Raw genomic sequence first — 20000 nt, forward strand, 5'->3', positions numbered from 1 at the left:
TGAAGGTGGGTACTGGCCGGCTGACCTGGTGTGATGGTTGGTTGGTGAACACTTGGCGGTACTTGCACTTGGCTGTGCTTGGACTTGAAGGTGGGATCCGGCTGGCCTAGGCCATTGGTGGTTGGTTGGTGGGTTAGCCCTTAGCTGGGCTGGCTGGCTGGCTGGCCATCGGTGGTGTGGTGTGGTGAGGTGTGTGGAGTCGAGCATCGCGCGCCGTTGCCTTCTTCGGAGTGTTGTAGGTACGCAAGTGCTTGCAATGCAAAGAGGTTGGTGATGGAGTGACATTGCCTTCACCATGGAGTTGCGGGTACTTAGGTACTTGCAAGGAGATGGTGGTATGGTGGTGTTGCGTGTGTGGTGTTCGATTAGAAAGATATAATTTCTAAGTCCGGATTAGTGCTGTCAGTGGGGCCGCCGCTAACAGGTCCTGCACGGCCACCGTGGGGCTTGACTTGGCGCTATTCCGGACTTGGGGCGATCACGATGTCCCCGTGCGGGACTTAGAAGATGGAAGAACACAAGTACCCTTATCCCATGACTTGTGAGCGATTGGCATACGTTACCACATGAAGAGAAAAATTGGCTAAGTCCCGGATCCATATTATATGAAGAGAAAAATCGGCTAAGTCCCGGATCCATATTATATGAAGAGAAAAATTGGCTAAGTCCCGGATCCATATTATATGAAGAGAAATATCGGCTAAGTCCAGGATCCATATATAATAACCTAATAATCGGCTAAGTCCCGGATCCATATTATATGAAGAGAAAAATCGGCTAAGTCCAGGATCCATATATAATAACCTAATAATCGGCTAAGTCCAGGATCCATATATAATAACCTAATAACAGGCTAAGTCCAGGATCCATATTATATGAAGAGAAAAATCGGCTAAGTCCGAGATTGGGTCTGTCAGACATACACTTTCAAGATACCACACAAGCAAGCAAGATGGCCTAGTGATGGAACCATATAATATGAAGAGAAAAATCGGCTAAGTCCGAGATTGGGTCTGTCGGAAATACACTATCAAGTTACCACACAAGCAAGCAAGATGGCCTAATGATGGATCCATATGATATGAAGAGAAAAATCGGCTAAGTCCAGGATCCATATAATATGAAGAGAAAAATCGGCTAAGTCCCAGATTGGGTCTGTCAGAAATACACTTCCAAGTTACCACACAAGCAAGCAAGATGGCCTAGTGATGGATCCATATGATATGAAGAGAAAAATCGGCTAAGTCCAGGATCCATATAATATGAAGAGAAAAATCGGCTAAGTCCCAGATTGGGTCTGTCAGAAATACACTTCCAAGTTACCACACAAGCAAGCAAGATGGCCTAGTGATGGATCCATATGATATGAAGAGAAAAATCGGCTAAGTCCCAGATTGGGTCTGTCAGACATACACTATCAAGTTACCACACAAGCAAGCAAGATGGCCTAGTGATGGATCCATATGATATGAAGAGAAAAATCGGCTAAGTCCCAGATTGGGTCTGTCAGAAATACACTTCCAAGTTACCACATGAGCAAGCAAGATGGCCTAGTGATGGATCCATATAATATGCAGAGAAAAATCGGCTAAGTCCCAGATTGGGTCTGTCAGAAATACACTTCCAAGTTACCACATGAGCAAGCAAGTTACCACATGAAGAGAAAGCCGGCAAAGTCTGGGAATGTTACCACATGAACTGGAAAATGGGCAAAAACCTACCTTCACAGGGAACGTGAATAAGTAAGGCTGTAGACATCGGATCGACAAGCCAAAGACTGATATGGAAAGGAAATGAGTAGTACTAGCTTTCCTGAGAGTTGCAGAGCTTAGACTGCATATGAACGAAAGTTATTAAGCGTCAAAGTCAGAGAAGTTACCCAAAGGAACACAAGTTCCAACTTAGAGCATGTATACCGCCTAGACGGTAAGAGGTACGGCCAGGCTGAGGAATAAGGAAATGTTGGCCAACATGTTCCCTAACTATCCCCCGAAGACCGCAAAGCAATCCAACATCAACCAAGAAAGTTATAGCCCGATCAAGGAAACACCTACTTTGCACCGATATTGCACCAAATACATGTACCAAGCACCTTCGGTTGCATACCTGCAGGGGTTTACCATAGTAGGCCATGGAAGACCGATATACCGAACATAATCACTTTCTATCTCCTCGGGTGTTTGAGATAGCGCTTTGCGGTACAAGAACGAAAGTTAGACTTTATCTTGGTGCATCTTTTTGCCCAAGATCACAAGACCCTATCTACCAAGGCAAGAAAGTTGTGTGGGGACAAAATGTCCAAAAGTGCCCAAAGTGGCACACTTGAACCATATATTCGAGAAAAACACAAGTGTGGGCCCGAGCTAGCAAGTTGAAATGTTCTGACCGTCAGTAGCCCTAGTTGAGGTGCACTTATCATTATATGAGGCCAACGTGCCAGCTAGTCTCTAAAGGGGCGATATGGGTGTTCCAAGGTTTGTACCCAATTGAGGAAAAAACAGGGTAAGGTACGGTGTACCGCGAATAACTCGGGCTATAGATGTCCGATCGATGAGTTTGGCATATGTATGGAAAGGTCTCGACGAGACCTAACTACCCTGAAAGTATGAAGGCAAAGACTTGAATGACCGGGAAGTTATTAAGTGCACAAGTGGTAAAGTTGCACCAAAGTCCATGTTACCCGAAGTGGTACATGAACACCCAATATTCGACCAAAACACAAGTTTAGAGACGAGCTAGCGAGCTACATTGTTCAGACCGTCAGTAGCCCGCATCAAGACACGCATTTCATTATATTGAGCGTAGCCGCTAGCTCGACTCGAAGTCGGTCATATGGTTGGTTGATGGTTTGGACCGACCACGTGATGTACCAAGGTGATGTACCTTTCATGAATTAAAACTCTGGCTGTATGGCACTGAGCGACAAGCTAAGGTGTGATTTGGAATAGTCTTGAGTGGGACTATTAGGAAAAATGCGAACAAAAAATCACAAAGTCCTTGGGCGAAGCTATTAGCGAAACATAGAGCAAATTGGTACCAAAAACTATGGAAATGGGACTTGAGTCAAAAATAACCGCAAGTTGGAGAAGAGATAGCAAGCTTGCGTAGAACAACTATATTTGGTGCATGGTATCACCAACAAAAAAGTATATGGGGCCAAGGTGCTGGCTGGCCTCCAAAGTGGAGATATGGGCGATCCAAAGTTTGTACCCAAGTACGAACAAGTATGGAAAAAACAGGGTAAGGTACCAAGTACCATTAATAACTTCGGCTGTAGATGGCCGAGCGAGGCAAACGGCTCACCGTTGGAAAGGTCTTGGGGAGACCTATCTACCCTGAAAGTTTCATGAGGCTGAGTTGAAAGACCACGGAGATATTAGGTGATGATGGTCCAATTCGGGGACCAAGTCGCAGGAAATGGCGCTTGACCAAAATCACCCTTGGAAGGTGAATACCGGCTTACCGGTAAGAGATAGCGACTTGGCGTAGAATATTCATAAGTTGGGCGTGTAGAGACGCAACTTTTATTATATGGGGCCAACCCGGTCAGGGTGCTCCAAGTCGGTCGTTTGGTTGGTTTATGGTTTGGGCGGACCACGTGGTGTGCCAAGTTGAGGTACCTTTCATGAATTATAACTTGGTCAGTTTGCCACCGAGCGACAAGCTGCGGTGTGTTTTGGAATGGTCTTGAGTGGGACTATCAAGGAAAAATACCAATCGAAAATCAGCTTGTCCATGGCCGAAGCTATTAGTGAAACATATAGCAAAATGGGTCCAAAAACGAATGAAATGGGAATTGGACCAAGAATAACGGCAAGTTGGAGAAGAGATAGCAAGTTGGCGTAGAACAATTATATTTGGTGCATGGCATGACCAACAAAAAAGTATATGGGGCCAAGGTGCTAGCTGGCCTCCAAAGTGGAGATATGGGCGATCCAAAGTTTGTACCCAAGTACGAACAAGTATGGAAAAAACAGGGTAAGGTACCAAGTACCATTAATAACTTCGGCTGTAGATGGCCGAGCGAGGCAAACGGCTCACCGTTGGAAAGGTCTTGGGGAGACCTATCTACCCTGAAAGTTTTATGAGGCTGAGTTGAAAGACCACGGAGATATTAGGTGATGATGGTCCAATTCGGGGACCAAGTCGCAGGAAATGGCACTTGACCAAAATCACCCTTGGATGGTGAATACCGGCTTACCGGTAAGAGATAGCGACTTGGCGTAGAATATTCATAAGTTGGGCGTGTAGAGACGCAACTTTCATTATATGGGGGCTACCCGGTCAGGGTGCTCCAAGTCGGTCGTTTGGTCGGTTTATGGTTTGGGCCGACCATGTGGTGTACCAAGAAGAGGTACCTTTCATGAATTATAACTCGGTCAGTTTGCCACCGAGCGACAAGTTGCGGTGTGTTTTGGAATGGTCTTGAGTGGGACTATCAAGCAAAAATACAAACAGAATATCAGCTTGTCCATGGCCGAAGCTATTAGTGAAACATATAGCAAAATGGGTCCGAAAACGAATGAAATGGGACTTGGACCAAGAATAACGGCAAGTTAGAGAAGAGATAGCAAGTTGGCGTAGAACAATTATATTTAGTGCATGGTATGACCAAGAAAAAAGTATATGGGGCAAAGGTGCTGGCTGGCCTCCAAAGTGGAGATATGGGCGATACAAAGTTTGTACCCAAGTATGGCAAAAACTGGTATAGGTACCTTTCATGAATTACTGCTCAGGCTGTATGGCACTTAGCGGGACGCTTGGCTCTGGTATGGAATAGTCTTGAGTGGGACTATCAAGGAAAAATACGAACAAAAAATCACCATGTCCACGGACGAAGGTATTAGCGAAACTTAGAGCGAAATTGCGACCAAGTCGCTGGAAATGGCCCTTGGACCAAGTATACCGTCAAGGCGGTACGAGATAGCGAGTTGACGTAGAACATTTATAAGTTTGCCTACAAGAGACAAAAGTTTAGTTATATGGGGCCAACCCGCTCAGGGTTGTCCAAGTCGGTCATATGGCTGATCGAAATTTTCGACCAAGTACTGAGAAAACAGGGTAAGGTACCGTGTACCTCGAATAACTTCGGCTGTAGATGTCCGAGCGAGGCAAACGGCATAGCGTTGGAAAGGTCTTGAGGTGTTCTAGGCACCCTGAAAGTATGAGAAAGCTATCTGGAAAACTTGTGGAGATATTAGAGAAACATAGGGCCCAAAAGATACCAAGTCGCAGGAAATGGGCCCTCCATGAACACCCTAAAATCCCAATTACGGCTAAGTTGCAGGCCAGCTAGCGAAGTGAAATGTTCTAGGCATAACTAGAACACGTTAAGGCGCAACTTTTTGAATAAGAACTTTTTTCGATATCTGGTCCCCAAAGGGGGGATATGGGCGATCCAAGGATTTTTCCAAGTTTCGGTACTTTTTACGGTATCGCTCATAGCTCCGGCTGTATGCAAGCAAATGACAATCTAAGACATGATTTGGAAAGGTATTGAGCAGTACTAACTTACGTTAGAACACAGCGAAGCGCTATCGGTTCATGGCAAGGCCGATATAAACAGTCAAAGATGAAAAATGTTGATAAAATGAACAAAAATTACCTTGGTACGCGAATAGCGGCCAGGGATGAAGAGGTACGAAGTTGGTGTAGAACAATTATAATTAGGGCTTGGTACGCTCTAAAAGTTTGCCGAAGACCGCAAAGCGCTCAGACCCATAGAAAGTGGCCATTTGGGCCGAACAGTGCATGCAAAGAGGTGAAAATGCAAAAATTGCACTTTGGGGGGCGATTTGCGGGGGGAAGGAGGGGTCGGAGGGCAAAATGTCCCTTGACCAAAAAGTTTTATCTCGTCGAGATCTACAACATTGCCGAAGACCGCAAAGCGCTAGCTCGCAATCGAAAAATCGAGAATTTGAAAATTTTCTAAGTCTTGGGCTCCCTAAGGAAAAGTTTCAAAAATCACGTTTGTCCCCTATTTTGAAGGGGAAGGAGTCGGTTCCGGGGCATGGTGTCTTCGGCAAAAAGTCTTATCTTTTTGCGTACTTTCGACTAGTTCAATAAAAATTTTTGACCCAAAATTTGTTCGGCGGACCCCTAGGTCGAAAAACCCGAAAAAAGTCGAAAAAAGTCGAAAATGTCGAAAAATGAGAAAACCTCATATTCGGACTCTACACGAGCCCCAGATATTGAAAAGTGAAATCCGCGGTCGATTTGGAACAAAAAATTGACCTAGGCAAAGTTGTATGGAGGTAGGGACCCCTGAGAAAAAAGTTTGGTCCCGAGGCTCCTTGGACCACCAAGTCCCTAGGTCGGACCAAAATCGGAAAAAATCCGACCAAAGTCGAAAGTGTCGAAAATTTTAAAAAACCCCTTTTGGGGCCCTATGGCCTCCCTAGATAATGAAAAGTGAGGTCCGCGGCCGATCCGGAAGAAAAACTTGACCTAGGCAAACTTGTATGACGGTGGGGACCCAAAAAAATTTCGATGAGTGTAGTTTAGACAGGCCGGAAAATGTATCGGTGGTCCGTATCAAGGGACGTCTTTTAGTTCCATGGGGTGGTGGTCGTCGAACAAAGTCGCCTAGGTCGACCACCAGAAAGACCAGTCGTGTTGTAATGGATGTTTTGACCACTTTACTAGGGAAACCTAGTAGGTCGAAGCAAATTTGGGGTTCGAGATGAGTTGGTGAAAGTTGGTCCAACCTAGGTGTGCTTGGTGGAGGTTGACCATGAAAGTAGAGCATGATAGGAATGACCATAACTTTGGTTCTAGATGTCGGATCGGTACACTTGAGGCAGTTTTGGAAAGGTGAAGGCCTGCTCTAGCTATGTTTCCTACCAAGCTGAGCACCTACTAGTGACCCGGAGGAGGTATTAAGGGTCAAAGGCAAAAAGGGGTACCCTAAAGTGCATGTGACCAAGAAAATGGGAAAAACGGTATCGCCTATAGCTCAGGCTGTATGGCTCGGATCGGAAAGCTTGGATATGCGTTGGAAAGGTCTTGACGAGCGCTAGCTATGTGTCCTACCAAGCGAAGCGCTAGGTGTTGAGCAAGTCGGTCATATTAGAGGGCAAAGGTGAAAAATGGTGGTTTAGAGGCGAAAATTCACCTTATGATCGAAAATAGCGGGCGAACGATAAGAGCTACGAACACGGCGTAGAACAATCATAAGTACGTTACCACAAGACCTAACTTTGGCCAATATAGAGCGAGAAGATCGGAGGTACCCATCAGGGTGATATGGCTGGTTCAAAGTTGGACCAAAACGAGACTTGAGAAATGGGTTGAAACACGGTATCGCGAATAACTCAGGCTGTATGGAACGGATCGACAAGCTAAGATCAGTGTTGGAAAGGTCGAACCGAGCGCTAACTATAATCCCAAACAACCGAAGCGCTAAGTGTTGAGCAAAACTGAGTTATTAAGCGACAAAGTGGAAAAATAATACCAAAATTTCCAAAAATCACACAAGACCAAGAATACCGAGCAGGCGGTAAGAGATAGCGGGTTGACGTAGAATACTTATAAGTTTGCCTCTACGAGACCTAAAAGTCGTCCATAGACAGCGAGAAGATCGGACCACTCTGGAAGGGTGATACGAGTGGTCAAAAATTGGCAAAAATGAAACATGGCTAAAATGGATTTGACTTGTGCACCGTATAGCTCCGGCTGTATGGCATGGATTGTTAAGCTAGGATATGTTTTGGAAAGGTAACTCCCAGCGCTAGATACGACTAGAAGAAAGCAAAGCGCTAACTAGCATGATTTGGAAGTTATTAAGTGTCAAAGTCGAAAAATGTTACCAAAATTGAAACTCGAGTACATTGGGCCAAAAAGTACAAGTTGTGAAATTTGGACTTACGAGTAAAATACCGAGCAGGCGGTAAGAGATAGAGACTTGGTGTAGAACAATTATATGTTGGGCATGTTATAACCTATATTTGGCCCGAACATAGTGACGAGATCGGTGGTACCCAAAAGGGTGGTACAGGTGTTAGATGGTTTTCCCAGAGCATAAGCTCCACATGATATGGAAAACGGGAAACATCATAACTTCGGCTGTATGGCATGGAATGGAACGAACAAGGTATCGATGGAAAGAGAAAAGGTAGCGCTAACTATAATTCCTACCAAGCAAAGCGCTAGCATGTGACCGTTCGGGTGTTATTGTGAGTCAAAGTCAGAAATTGTTACCACGAGAGGCGAAAATCCGACTAAGTCCATGAATACCGGGCTGGCGGTAAGAGATACGGCTTGGCCGTAGAACATTTATAAGTTGGCCAATACAAGACCTAAGTTTCGTCCATAGACGACAAGAAGATCGAAGATACGTGAAGGTGAGATATGGGCGTCCCAAAGTGGGCCTTTGAAAAAGTGACAAACTTCCCTTATAACAGCATACACCAAATATCTCTGGCTCTATGGCACCGAATAAGAAGTTGAGGTCAGCGATAGAAAGGTGATAGTCAGCGCTAAATATCATACGAACAGAGTGAAGCGCTAAAGGGAAAGGATCTTGGTGATATAAGGTGGCAAAGTCGAGAAAAGTTGCCTCAAAATCATGAAAAATGTGAAAAAATGACTAAGTCCCGGGTGCCTTAAGGGCAGGTTTATCGAATGTACCGAGCTGGCGGTACGAGATAGAGACTTGGTGTAGAACAATTATATGTTTGGCATGGCAAGACCTACATTCGGTCAATACAAAGTGAGAAGATCAAAGATACCCGCAAGGGTGATATTGGTGTCCAAAGGAAAAAAGCACTAAGTCAAGAAGTCAGTATGCGATGAAACACGGACCAAGAGTACCAAGCAATTGGTGCAAGTTAGAGCCTTAATGGTTCAAGATAGAGACTTGGTGTCGAACAATTATAAGTTTGGCATAGCAAGACCTACATTTGGTCAATACATGGTGCGAAGATCAAAGATACCCGTAAGGGTGATATTGGTGTCCAAAGGTAAAAAACACTAAGTCTTGGGAAACTTATATGAAGGAAAGGACCCTGATGGGTCATATGGAATTGATCGAAAAATCGGCTAAGTCCCAAAATGGGGATGTCAGAACTACACTCATATGTTACTACATGAAGCAAGGCAAACTTATATGAAGAAAAGGACCCTTATGGGTCATATGGTATGGATCGAAAAATCGGCTAAGTCCCAAAATGATGATGTCAGAACTACACTCAAATGTTACCACACCAAGCAAGGCAAACTTATATGAAGAAAAGGACCCTGATGGGTCATATGGTATTTTACGAAAAATCGGCTAAGTCCCAAAATGGGGATGTCAGAACTACACTCAAATGTTACCACACCAAGCAAGGCAAACTTATATGAAGCAAAGGACCCTGATGGGTCATATGGTATTTTACGAAAAATCGGCTAAGTCCCAAAATGGGGATGTCGAAACTACACTCAAATGTTACCACACCAAGCAAGGCAAACTTATATGAAGCAAAGGACCCTGATGGGTCATATGGTATTTTACGAAAAATCGGCTAAGTCCCAAAATGGGGATGTCAGAACTACACTCAAATGTTACCACACCAAGCAAGGCAAACTTATATGAAGCAAAGGACCCTGATGGGTCATATGGTAATTTACGAAAAATCGGCTAAGTCCCAAAATGGGGATGTCGAAACTACACTCAAATGTTACCACACCAAGCAAGGCAAACTTATATGAAGCAAAGGACCCTGATGGGTCATATGGTATTTTACGAAAAATCGGCTAAGTCCCAAAATGGGGATGTCAGAACTACACTCAAATGTTACCACACCAAGCAAGGCAAACTTATATGAAGGCAAGGACCCTGATGGGTCATATGGTATTTTACGAAAAATCGGCTAAGTCCCAAAATGGGGATGTCAGAACTACACTCAAATGTTACCACACCAAGCAAGGCAAAGTACCTAGGTGAACCCTAGGAAGAAACACGGACCAAGTCAGATGGCCTAAGTCAAGAGAACAAGTGACCTAGGCAAAGTTGTATGACGGTGAGGACCCTGAAAAATCTGGTTAGTGTAGTTTAGACAGGGGAGGTTTTTGGGTCGGCTGAACCTCCTTATTTTGGGTTTTGACCTCCTCAAGAAGCTACACCTAGGCAAACTGCCTAGGGTGAAAGTGCGAAGACCAATCGAATAGTAAGACAAGTTTTGACCGATCGCCCTAGGCAAGCTTGTATGAAGAAAGGGACCCTATGGGTCATATGGAAATACATGAAAAATCGGCTAAGTCCCAAAATTGGGATGTCTGAACTACACTAAAAAGTTACCACATCAAGCAAGGCAAAGTACCTAGGTGAACCCTAAGAAGAAACACGGACCAAGTCAGATGGCCTAAGTCAAGAGTACAAGTGACCTAGGCAAAGTTGTATGGCGCTGAGGACCCTGAAAAATCGGGTTAGTGTAGTTCAGACAGGGGAGGTTTTTGGGTCGGCTGAACCTCCTTATTTTGGGTTTTGACCTCCTCAAGAAGCTACACCTTGGCAAACTGCCTAGGGTGAAAGTGCGAAGACCAATCGAATAGTAAGACAAGTTTTGACCGATCGCCCTAGGCAAGCTTGTATGAAGAAAGGGACCCTATGGGTCATATGGAAAATCCATGAAAAATCGGCTAAGTCCCAAAATTGGGATGTCTGAACTACACTAAAAAGTTACCACATCAAGCAAGGCAAAGTACCTAGGTGAACCCTAAGAAGAAACACGGACCAAGTCAGATGGCCTAAGTCAAGAGTACATGTGACCTAGGCAAAGTTGTATGGCGCTGAGGACCCTGAAAAATCGGGTTAGTGTAGTTCAGACAGGGGAGGTTTTTGGGTCGGCTGAACCTCCTTATTTTGGGTTTTGACCTCCTCAAGAAGCTACACCTAGGCAAACTGCCTAGGGTGAAAGTGCGAAGACCAATCGAATAGTAAGACAAGTTTTGACCGATCGCCCTAGGCAAGCTTGTATGAAGAAAGGGACCCTATGGGTCATATGGAAATTCATGAAAAATCGGCTAAGTCCCAAAATTGGGATGTCAGAACTACACTATAAAGTTACCACATTAGCAAGGCAGACTTGTATGAAGAACGGGACCCAGGTGAAAGTAGCAAATATCCCAAACCGAACATGTATATTATACACACAAGAGTACGAACATAAAGGAACACGGACCAAGCGTGCCGAGAGAATCGGTACTATAGAGCCCTCGTGGTTCTACACAAAGACTTTATGTTAGGGGTTCAAGCCCCATAGTACTCAAACGGTGACAGTAGCAAATATCCAAAAACGAACTGGAATTTACATTCTGTTGGTCATGCGGTCGTCCAAAGGGGTCTAGTATCCTGGGATGACAAGCATCACGGGCACAGTCTCGTATCAAAACAGTCGAAGAGGCCCGCGAAAGCTTGCTTTCCATGGCTATGCGATGCACAAATTGAGTTTCTCCGTAGTTATACACAGCGCACAGGTGAAAGTAGCAAATATCCCAAATCGAACATGAATTTTATACACACAAGAGTACAAACATAAAGGAACACGGACCAAGCGTACCGAGAGAATCGGTACTAGAGCCCTTGTGGTTCTACATTGAGAGCCCTCGTGGTTCTACATAGATACTTTATGTTAGGGGTTCCAACCCCATAGTACTAGAACGGTGGAAGTAGCAAATAAACCGAACGTGGAATTTACTTTCTGATGGTCATGCGGTCGTCCAAAGGGGTCTAGTATCCTGGGATGACAAGCATCACGGGCACAGCTCGTATCAAAACAGTCGAAGAGGCCCGCGAAAGCTTGCTTTCCATGGCTATGCGATGCACAAATTGAGTTTACTCACCGTAGTATAAAACGAACGAACCGAACCTATCCGAGTAGGGATAATGGGCGCAGTAACATACTTCTGTGACCCAGCGAGAGTTGAACGAGGTGACATGAACTGTCAGTGGCTTATATCAGATGGGATACATACATGAGATTGCTTTCAAATCTACACTCGAAAACCTAACCAAGTAAAAGCGAACGTGGGGAGGATTCGAAACTGGTAACGAAATCTTAAGCTGGAAAGAGTCATCACTATGGATACATATTATGCGAAACCAATCAAGTGCTCATTACTGATCCAAAACCGAAGAGCACTAGTGAACACCTTAATCTCACCCTAGTTCACATCCAAGTGATCGACCACGTGTGTGAAGCAAAGACCAATCGAATTCCTCAATGGACCGAACACTATGAACAAATGGCCAAAAACGTTATAACTATCCAAACATCCTACTATCTAACGAAAGTCATCACGATGGAACCATACCATGATCTTTAACCTATAGCGCTCACCATATTCCTACCCAGAGTGCAAGTGAACAGATTGCCCACCCTTACCCAGTTCACAACCACGTGATCGACTAACATACCGAGGTTACCACAAGTCAAAGTTATACGTTTACAAGCGCAAGACCAATCGAAAACCCCGAAAGCAATCTCGACCCAAAATGTATTATCCGTGAGTGTAGTCGAGTCTCGTACTCGTCATCTGTTATCGTCGGATAGAATATCCAGTACACGGTTGTCTTTCCAAATTAAATCTACATACAGAACTCGCTCTTGGCAAATGGGTGGCAATGGCGCAATCAGGAGCGAGTTCCCGTCCGGGTGCCAAGTGATTGGCAAATGTCTGGGGGAAAGCAACCATATGTTGATTTGTCTGTTAGTGTACTGGGTGTTTGAGGTATGTAGTATCCACGCTTGGTTGGGTGTGTCAGAGGACCATGGATGCGTTCACAACCCCAATTGGGGTACATCGGGAATGATTTTGTGGAACCGATGTGCCCGGCACACACTAAGTTTTGTTGCAAGTTAATAGTGTGCCATGTCCGGGGGGGTTGTGATTAAACTCTGGTGAATTGCGTACTGTGGTGATTGGGGTATGAAAGCCCCGCAGTTGCAATGATCGGACGCGCCTAGCGTGTCCTTTAGTTGATGGTAGGGAAATGAAGGCCCTTGTCAGCTCACCTAAGTATTCATGGAAGTTTGGCATAAGGTCGCTGTGGTAGGGGTATGAAGGCCCCGTCAGCGCATGCACAATCGGGCGCACGAGCGCTTAGCGGAGTCGAATGCCGCTCAAGTGCCTGTCCGGTGCATCGGGTGTGTGTGATACGAGGGCAATGAGGTTCGCACGGGGGCTCGCCTCCCGTGTGCTACCGGACTTGACAACATATAGAACGTGGTGTTTGCTCCTCCGGGTGCAATGGGACAATGAACATTCGAACGCAAAGTCGGAATTCTGGTTGATCCTACCAGTAATATACGCTCGTCTCAAAGGTTAAGCCATGCATGTCTAAGTACAAACAGATTTAATGTGAAACCGCATAAGGCTCAGTATAACAGCTATAATTTACGAGATCATCAACCTAGTTACTTGGATAACTGTGGAAAATCTAGAGCTAATACATGCAACATGCCAGGACCCTCGCGGGAACTGGTGCACTTATTAGTCAAACCAATCGCGGGTTCTCCGTGTCATTGAGTTGAAGTCTGGATAATGATGCTGATCGTATGGTCTCGCACCGACGACAGATCTCGCAAATATCTGCCCTATCAACTATGGATGGTAGTATAGAGGACTACCATGGTTGCAACGGGTAACGGGGAATCAGGGTTCGATTCCGGAGAGGGAGCCTGAGAAATGGCTACCACATCCAAGGAAGGCAGCAGGCGCGTAAATTACCCAATCCCGGGACGGGGAGGTAGTGACGAGAAATAACAATATGAAACTCTTTAATGATGTTTCATAATTGGAATGAGTAGAGCATAAATCCTTCTACGAGGATCAAGTGGAGGGCAAGTCTGGTGCCAGCAGCCGCGGTAATTCCAGCTCCACTAGCGTATATTAAAATTGTTGCGGTTAAAACGTTCGAAGTTGATACTTGTCCAACACAGTCCGGCTCCGCCGACCCGGTCAACCCGTGGTCGGTGGGCCAAGTCGGAATCTGGTTGCGACTCAATGGTGTGGTAGGGCACCAAGTCTGTGTCATGGTGTGCCCTTCAACGGGTGCAAGTGTAACATAGAGCTCGACCGCTCACGTTTACCTTGAACAAATTAGAGTGGTTAAAGCAGGGTGCCCAAACGCCCTAGAATAATCTTGCATGGAATAATGGAATACGACCTTGGTCTAATCTTTCATTGGTTTGTACTCAGACCGGAGGTAATGATTAACAGAAGTAGTTGGGGACACTAGTATTACGGCGCGAGAGGTGAAATTCGTAGACCGTCGTAAGACTAACTAAAGCGAAGGCATTTGTCAAGGATGCTTTCTTTAATCAAGAACGAAAGTTAGAGGATCGAAGGCGATTAGATACCGCCCTAGTTCTAACCGTAAACGATGCCAACTAGCAATTGGGAGACGCTACAACCAGGTGCTCTCAGTAGCTTCCGGGAAACCAAAGTCAGGTTCCGGGGGAAGTATGGTTGCAAAGTTGAAACTTAAAGGAATTGACGGAAGGGCACCACAATGAAATGGAGCTTGCGGTTCAATTTGACTCAACACGGGAAAACTTACCAGGTCCGAACTTATGGAGGTGAGACAGATTAATAGCTCTTTCTCAAATTTAAGGGTAGTGGTGCATGGCCGTTCTTAGTTCGTGGATTGATTTGTCTGGTTAATTCCGATAACGAACGTGACTCACATATGCTAACTAGAACGCAGTCAGCGTTAATGCGTCGATGCCGATTGGAACGGGTTAGGACCTTTCGGTGGAGTATGACCTGACACCTTCGCTGTTCGTGTGCGCAAGTGCACTTACGGTACGCTGCTTAGCAGGACAATTTGTGTTTAGCAAAATGAGATCGAGCGATAACAGGTCCGTGATGCCCTTAGATGTTCTGGGCTACACGCGTGCTACAATGTGGGTAGCAGCGTGTCTCCTATTCCGAGAGGAACGGGAAATCACTCAAATACTCACTTAGTAGGGATTATGGATTGCAATGGTCCATATGAACTCGGAACTTCTAGTAAGTGCTGGTCATCAGCCAGCGTTGAATACGTCCCTGCCCTTTGTACACACCGCCCGTCGCTACTACCGATGGATTATTTAGTGAGGTCTTTGGAGATGATCGTTCGCTGGATCCTCGTGAACCGCGTCTGCTTTATCGAAGTTGACCGAACTTGATGATTTAGAGGAAGTAAAAGTCGTAACAAGGTTTCCGTAGGTGAACCTGCGGAAGGATCATTAGTGGCCAAGTGATCCTTCCAGAAGTCCGAACCTGCGGGTTGAGACTTCGGCACAAGTTGCCATATGATAATTGACGAAACACTATAGAAGTCCGAACCTGCGGGTTGAGACTTAGGCACAAGTTGCCATATGAACATTGACGAAACACTATGAAGTCCGAACCTGCGGGTTGAGACTTAGGCACAAGTTGCCTTATACATGACTTCGAACAAATACACAAGTCCGAACCTGCGGGTTGAGACTTAGGCACAAGTTGCCTTATACATGACTTCGAACAAATACACAAGTCCGAACCTGCGGGTTGAGACTTAGGCACAAGTTGCCATATGAAAGTTGACGAAACACTAACAAGTCCGAACCTGCGGGTTGAGACTTAGGCACACGTTGCCTTATACATGACTTCGAACAAATACACAAGTCCGAACCTGCGGGTTGAGACTTAGGCACAAGTTGCCTTATACATACATTGGCCAAATAAACAGAAGTCCGAACCTGCGGGTTGAGACTTAGGCACAAGTTGCCATATTATATTCGATCAAACACTAAGTAGTCCGAACCTGCGGGTTGAGACTCAAGACCGTAACAAGATGTCACTATACAAGTCCGAACCTAAGGGTTGAGACTTAATGCGATCTAGATACCAAGTTGACATCCAATACCTGTTGAGCAAAACCAAAGATTCCCTGTTCTCGAATGATTACACTATATAACAGGGAATCTTGAAGAAATCAAGCAAGCGTGAAACAAAGTCATCACTTGGGCATGCTCGATAGCCAACCACATGACCTTAACCTAAGAGAGCATGCAAACCACATGATACCTATAAACGATTAACCCGCCCTAGTTCAATCGTTCACCAAGTGATGACTTCAGTATGGCTAAGAGAAAAACTTTTAAATGGGAAAAACTCTAAGTCCGAACCTCCGGGTTGAGACTTCCGCGTCGGAGGTGCGCCCACCTCCTATCCGAAAGATGGTGAATCAGGGGTGTTCGATCAGCAATGGTCGGATGCCCCGTCGTAGTCCAACTATGACAATCAAAGTCAAGACCTCCGGGTTGAGACTTTCCGCGAGTACAAGCATAAAGGAACACGGACCAAGCCGTACCGAGAGAATCGGTACTAGAGCCCTCGTGGTTCTACATTGAGAGAGCCCTCGTGGTTCTCATTAGGGGCTTTATGCAAGTCGTACTCAATACTGTGGTGTGAAGTATAAAGTATAGTCTTCGCCTGGTCCACGCTGCTTCGGCGGTCCTGGGTAAGATAGTTCATTCTAGCTTGCCCTATAGTGGAATGAGGACACTTAATGCTTCGTCTTTTAGCGGCGGCTAGACTCCTCCTCACGGGGAACGAGTTGACGCACACAGCGGCGGCTTACGCACTATGGCAATCATGGATGCCTGAAGATTCCGTGAAGTTCTCCCCTGGTCCACGCTGCCTCGGCAGTCCTGGGTAAAATGGAATATTTCCAGCTTGCCCTATAGTGGAAGAGGACTATCCAACAATACAAAGTCAAGACCTCCGGGTTGAGACTTTCCGCGTCGGTGGTGTCGCGCACCGCCTATCCGAAAGATGGTGTAACAGGGGTGTTCGATCAGCAATGGTCGGATGCCCCGTCATAGTCCAACTATGACAACCAAAGTCAAGACCTCCGGGTTGAGACTTTCCGCGTCCGGAGGTACGCGTACCGCCTACCCGAAAGATGGTGTGCTTCTGGGGTATTCGATGAGTCGGATACCCCGTCGTAGTCCAACTATGACAATACAAAGTCAAGACCTCCGGGTTGAGACTTCCGCGTCGGAGGTGCGCGCACCGCCTACCCGAAAGATGATGAATCAGGGGTGTTCGATCAGCAATGGTCGGATGCCCCGTCGTAGTCCAACTATGACAATCAAAGTCAAGACCTCCGGGTTGAGACTTCCGCGTCCGGAGGTACGCGTACCGCCTACCCGAAAGATGGTGAATCAGGGGTGTTCGATCAGCAATGGTCGGATGCCCCGTCGTAGTCCAACTATGACAATCAAAGTCAAGACCTCCGGGTTGAGACTTTCTGCGAGTACATGCATAAAGGAACACGGACCAAGCCGTACCGAGAGAATCGGTACTAGAGCCCTCGTGGTTCTACATTGAGAGAGCCCTCGTGGTTCTCATTAGGGGCTTTATGCAAGTCGTACTCAATACTGTGGTGTGAAGTATAAAGTATAGAGTCCTCCACTGGTCCACGCTGCTCCGGCGGTCCTGGGTAAGATAGTTCATTCTAGCTTGCCCTATGTGGAAGAGGACTCAATACCCTACCTGTTGAGCTTGAAACAAAGTCATCACTTGGGCATGCTCATATTGCCATACAATATTCCATTATCTACTAATGAGCATGCAGCTATATGATTATAACCTGTAAACGATTACCCCGCCGTAGTTCAGCGCTTCAACCAAGTGATGACTTCAGTATGGCTAGTGTGTGAAGTATAAAGTATAGTCCTCCCCTGGTCCACACTGCTTCGGCGGTCCTGGGTAAGATAGTTAGTTCTAGCTTGCCCTATGTGGAAGAGGACACCATACTTAATACTGTGGTGTAATGAACAAAGTATAGTCCTCCACTGGTCCACGCTGCTTTGCAGTCCTGGGTAAGATAGTTAGTTCTAGCTTGCCCTATGTGGAAGAGGGCATACAAGACAAAGTATAGTTCTCCCCTGGTCCACGCTGCTCCGGCGGTCCTGGGTAAGATAGTTAATTCTAGCTTGCCCTATGTGGAAGAGGACTCAATACCCTACCTGTTGAGCTTGAAACAAAGTCATCACTTGGGCATGCTCTATAGCCAATCACATGACATTAACCTAAGAGAGCATGCAGCGTATTATCCCAATGCAAAGTAAACGATAGACTCGCCCTAGTTCAGTGCTTCAACCAAGTGATGACTTCAATTTGGCTAGTGTGTGAAGTATAAAGTATAGTCCTCCCCTGGTCCACACTGCTTCGGCGGTCCTGGGTAAGATAGTTAATTCTAGCTTGCCCTATGTGGAAGAGGACACCATACTTAATACTGTGGTGTAATGAACAAAGTATAGTCCTCCACTGGTCCACGCTGCTCCGGCGGTCCTGGGTAAGATAGTTCATTCTAGCTTGCCCTATGTGGAAGAGGGCATACAAGACAAAGTATAGTTCTCCCCTGGTCCACGCTGCTTCGGCGGTCCTGGGTAAGATAGTTAATTCTAGCTTGCCCTATGTGGAAGAGAGCATACATGAACCAAGAACGAAGGTTATGATCGAGGAATGATTCGACAACTAACCGATGGTATGAAATGTGAAGAATTCAAGCAAGCACACAATCAAGTCATCACTTGGGCATGCTCGATAGCCAACCCTATGACATTAACCTAGTAGAGCATGCGAAAACCAATATATATGTAAACGATGCCCCTCCCTAGTTCAGCGCTTCAACCAAGTGATGACTTCAGAATGGCTAAATCAAATCGGTTCAAAACATACCATCGGTACCCTATTGAAACACACAAGTCGATATCAAACCTCATGATTGTGTAGTCCTCCACTGGTCCACACTGCTCCGGCGGTCCTGGGTAAGATAGTTCATTCTAGCTTGCCCTATGTGGAAGAGGGCACATTACTCAATACTGTGGTGTTATGAACAAAGTATAGTCCTCCACTGGTCCACGCTGCTTCGGCGGTCCTGGGTAAGATAGTTAGTTCTAGCTTGCCCTATGTGGAAGAGGGCATACAAGACAAAGTATAGTTCTCCCCTGGTCCACGCTGCTTCGGCGGTCCTGGGTAAGATAGTTAATTCTAGCTTGCCCTATGTGGAAGAGAGCATACATGAACCAAGAACGAAGGTTATGATCGAGGAATGATTCGACAACTAACCGATGGTATGAAATGTGAAGAATTCAAGCAAGCACACAATCAAGTCATCACTTGGGCATGCTCGATAGCCAACCTCATGACATTAACCTAGTAGAGCATGCGAAAACCAATATATATGTAAACGATGCCTCCCTAGTTCAGCGCTTCAACCAAGTGATGACTTCAGAATGGCTAAATCAAATCGGTTCAAACCATACCATCGGTATCCTATTGAAACACACAAGTCGATATCAAACCTCATGATTGTGTAGTCCTCCACTGGTCCACGCCGCTTCGGCCGTCCTGGGTAAAATGGAACATTCCAGCTTGCCCTATGTGGAAGAGGGCACATTACTCAATACTGTGGTGTGAAGTATAAAGTTCAGTTCTCCCCTGGTCCACGCTGCTTCGGCGGTCCTGGGTAAGATAGTTCATTCTAGGTTGCCCTATGTGGAAGAGGACACTTCATACTTCGTCTCTAAGCGGCGGCTTGACTCCTCCCTACGGGGAACGGGTTTACGCGCACAGCGGCGGCTTACGCACTATGGCAGTCATGGATGCCTTACGTTTCTATGAAAAGTGTGTTCCTCCCCTGGTCCACGCTGCTTCGGCAGTCCTGGGTAAGATAGTTAGTTCTAGCTTGCCCTATGTGGAAGAGGACACGAAGACTTACTGTGGTGTGAAGCATAAAGTTCAGTTCTCCCCTGGTCCACGCCGCTTCGGCCGTCCTGGGTAAAATGGATTCATCCAGCTTGCCCTATGTGGAATGAGGACACTTTATGCTTCGTCTCTAAGCGGCGGCTTGCTCCTCCCTACGGGGAACGGGTATACGCGCACAGCGGCGGCTTACGTTATGGCAGTCATGGATGCCTTACGTTTCCATGAAAAGTGTGTTCCTCCCCTGGTCCACGCTGCTTCGGCAGTCCTGGGTA

This window comes from Anopheles coustani (genome assembly GCF_943734705.1).
Source record: "Anopheles coustani chromosome X unlocalized genomic scaffold, idAnoCousDA_361_x.2 X_unloc_44, whole genome shotgun sequence".
In the NCBI taxonomy this organism is placed as follows: domain Eukaryota; kingdom Metazoa; phylum Arthropoda; class Insecta; order Diptera; family Culicidae; genus Anopheles; species Anopheles coustani.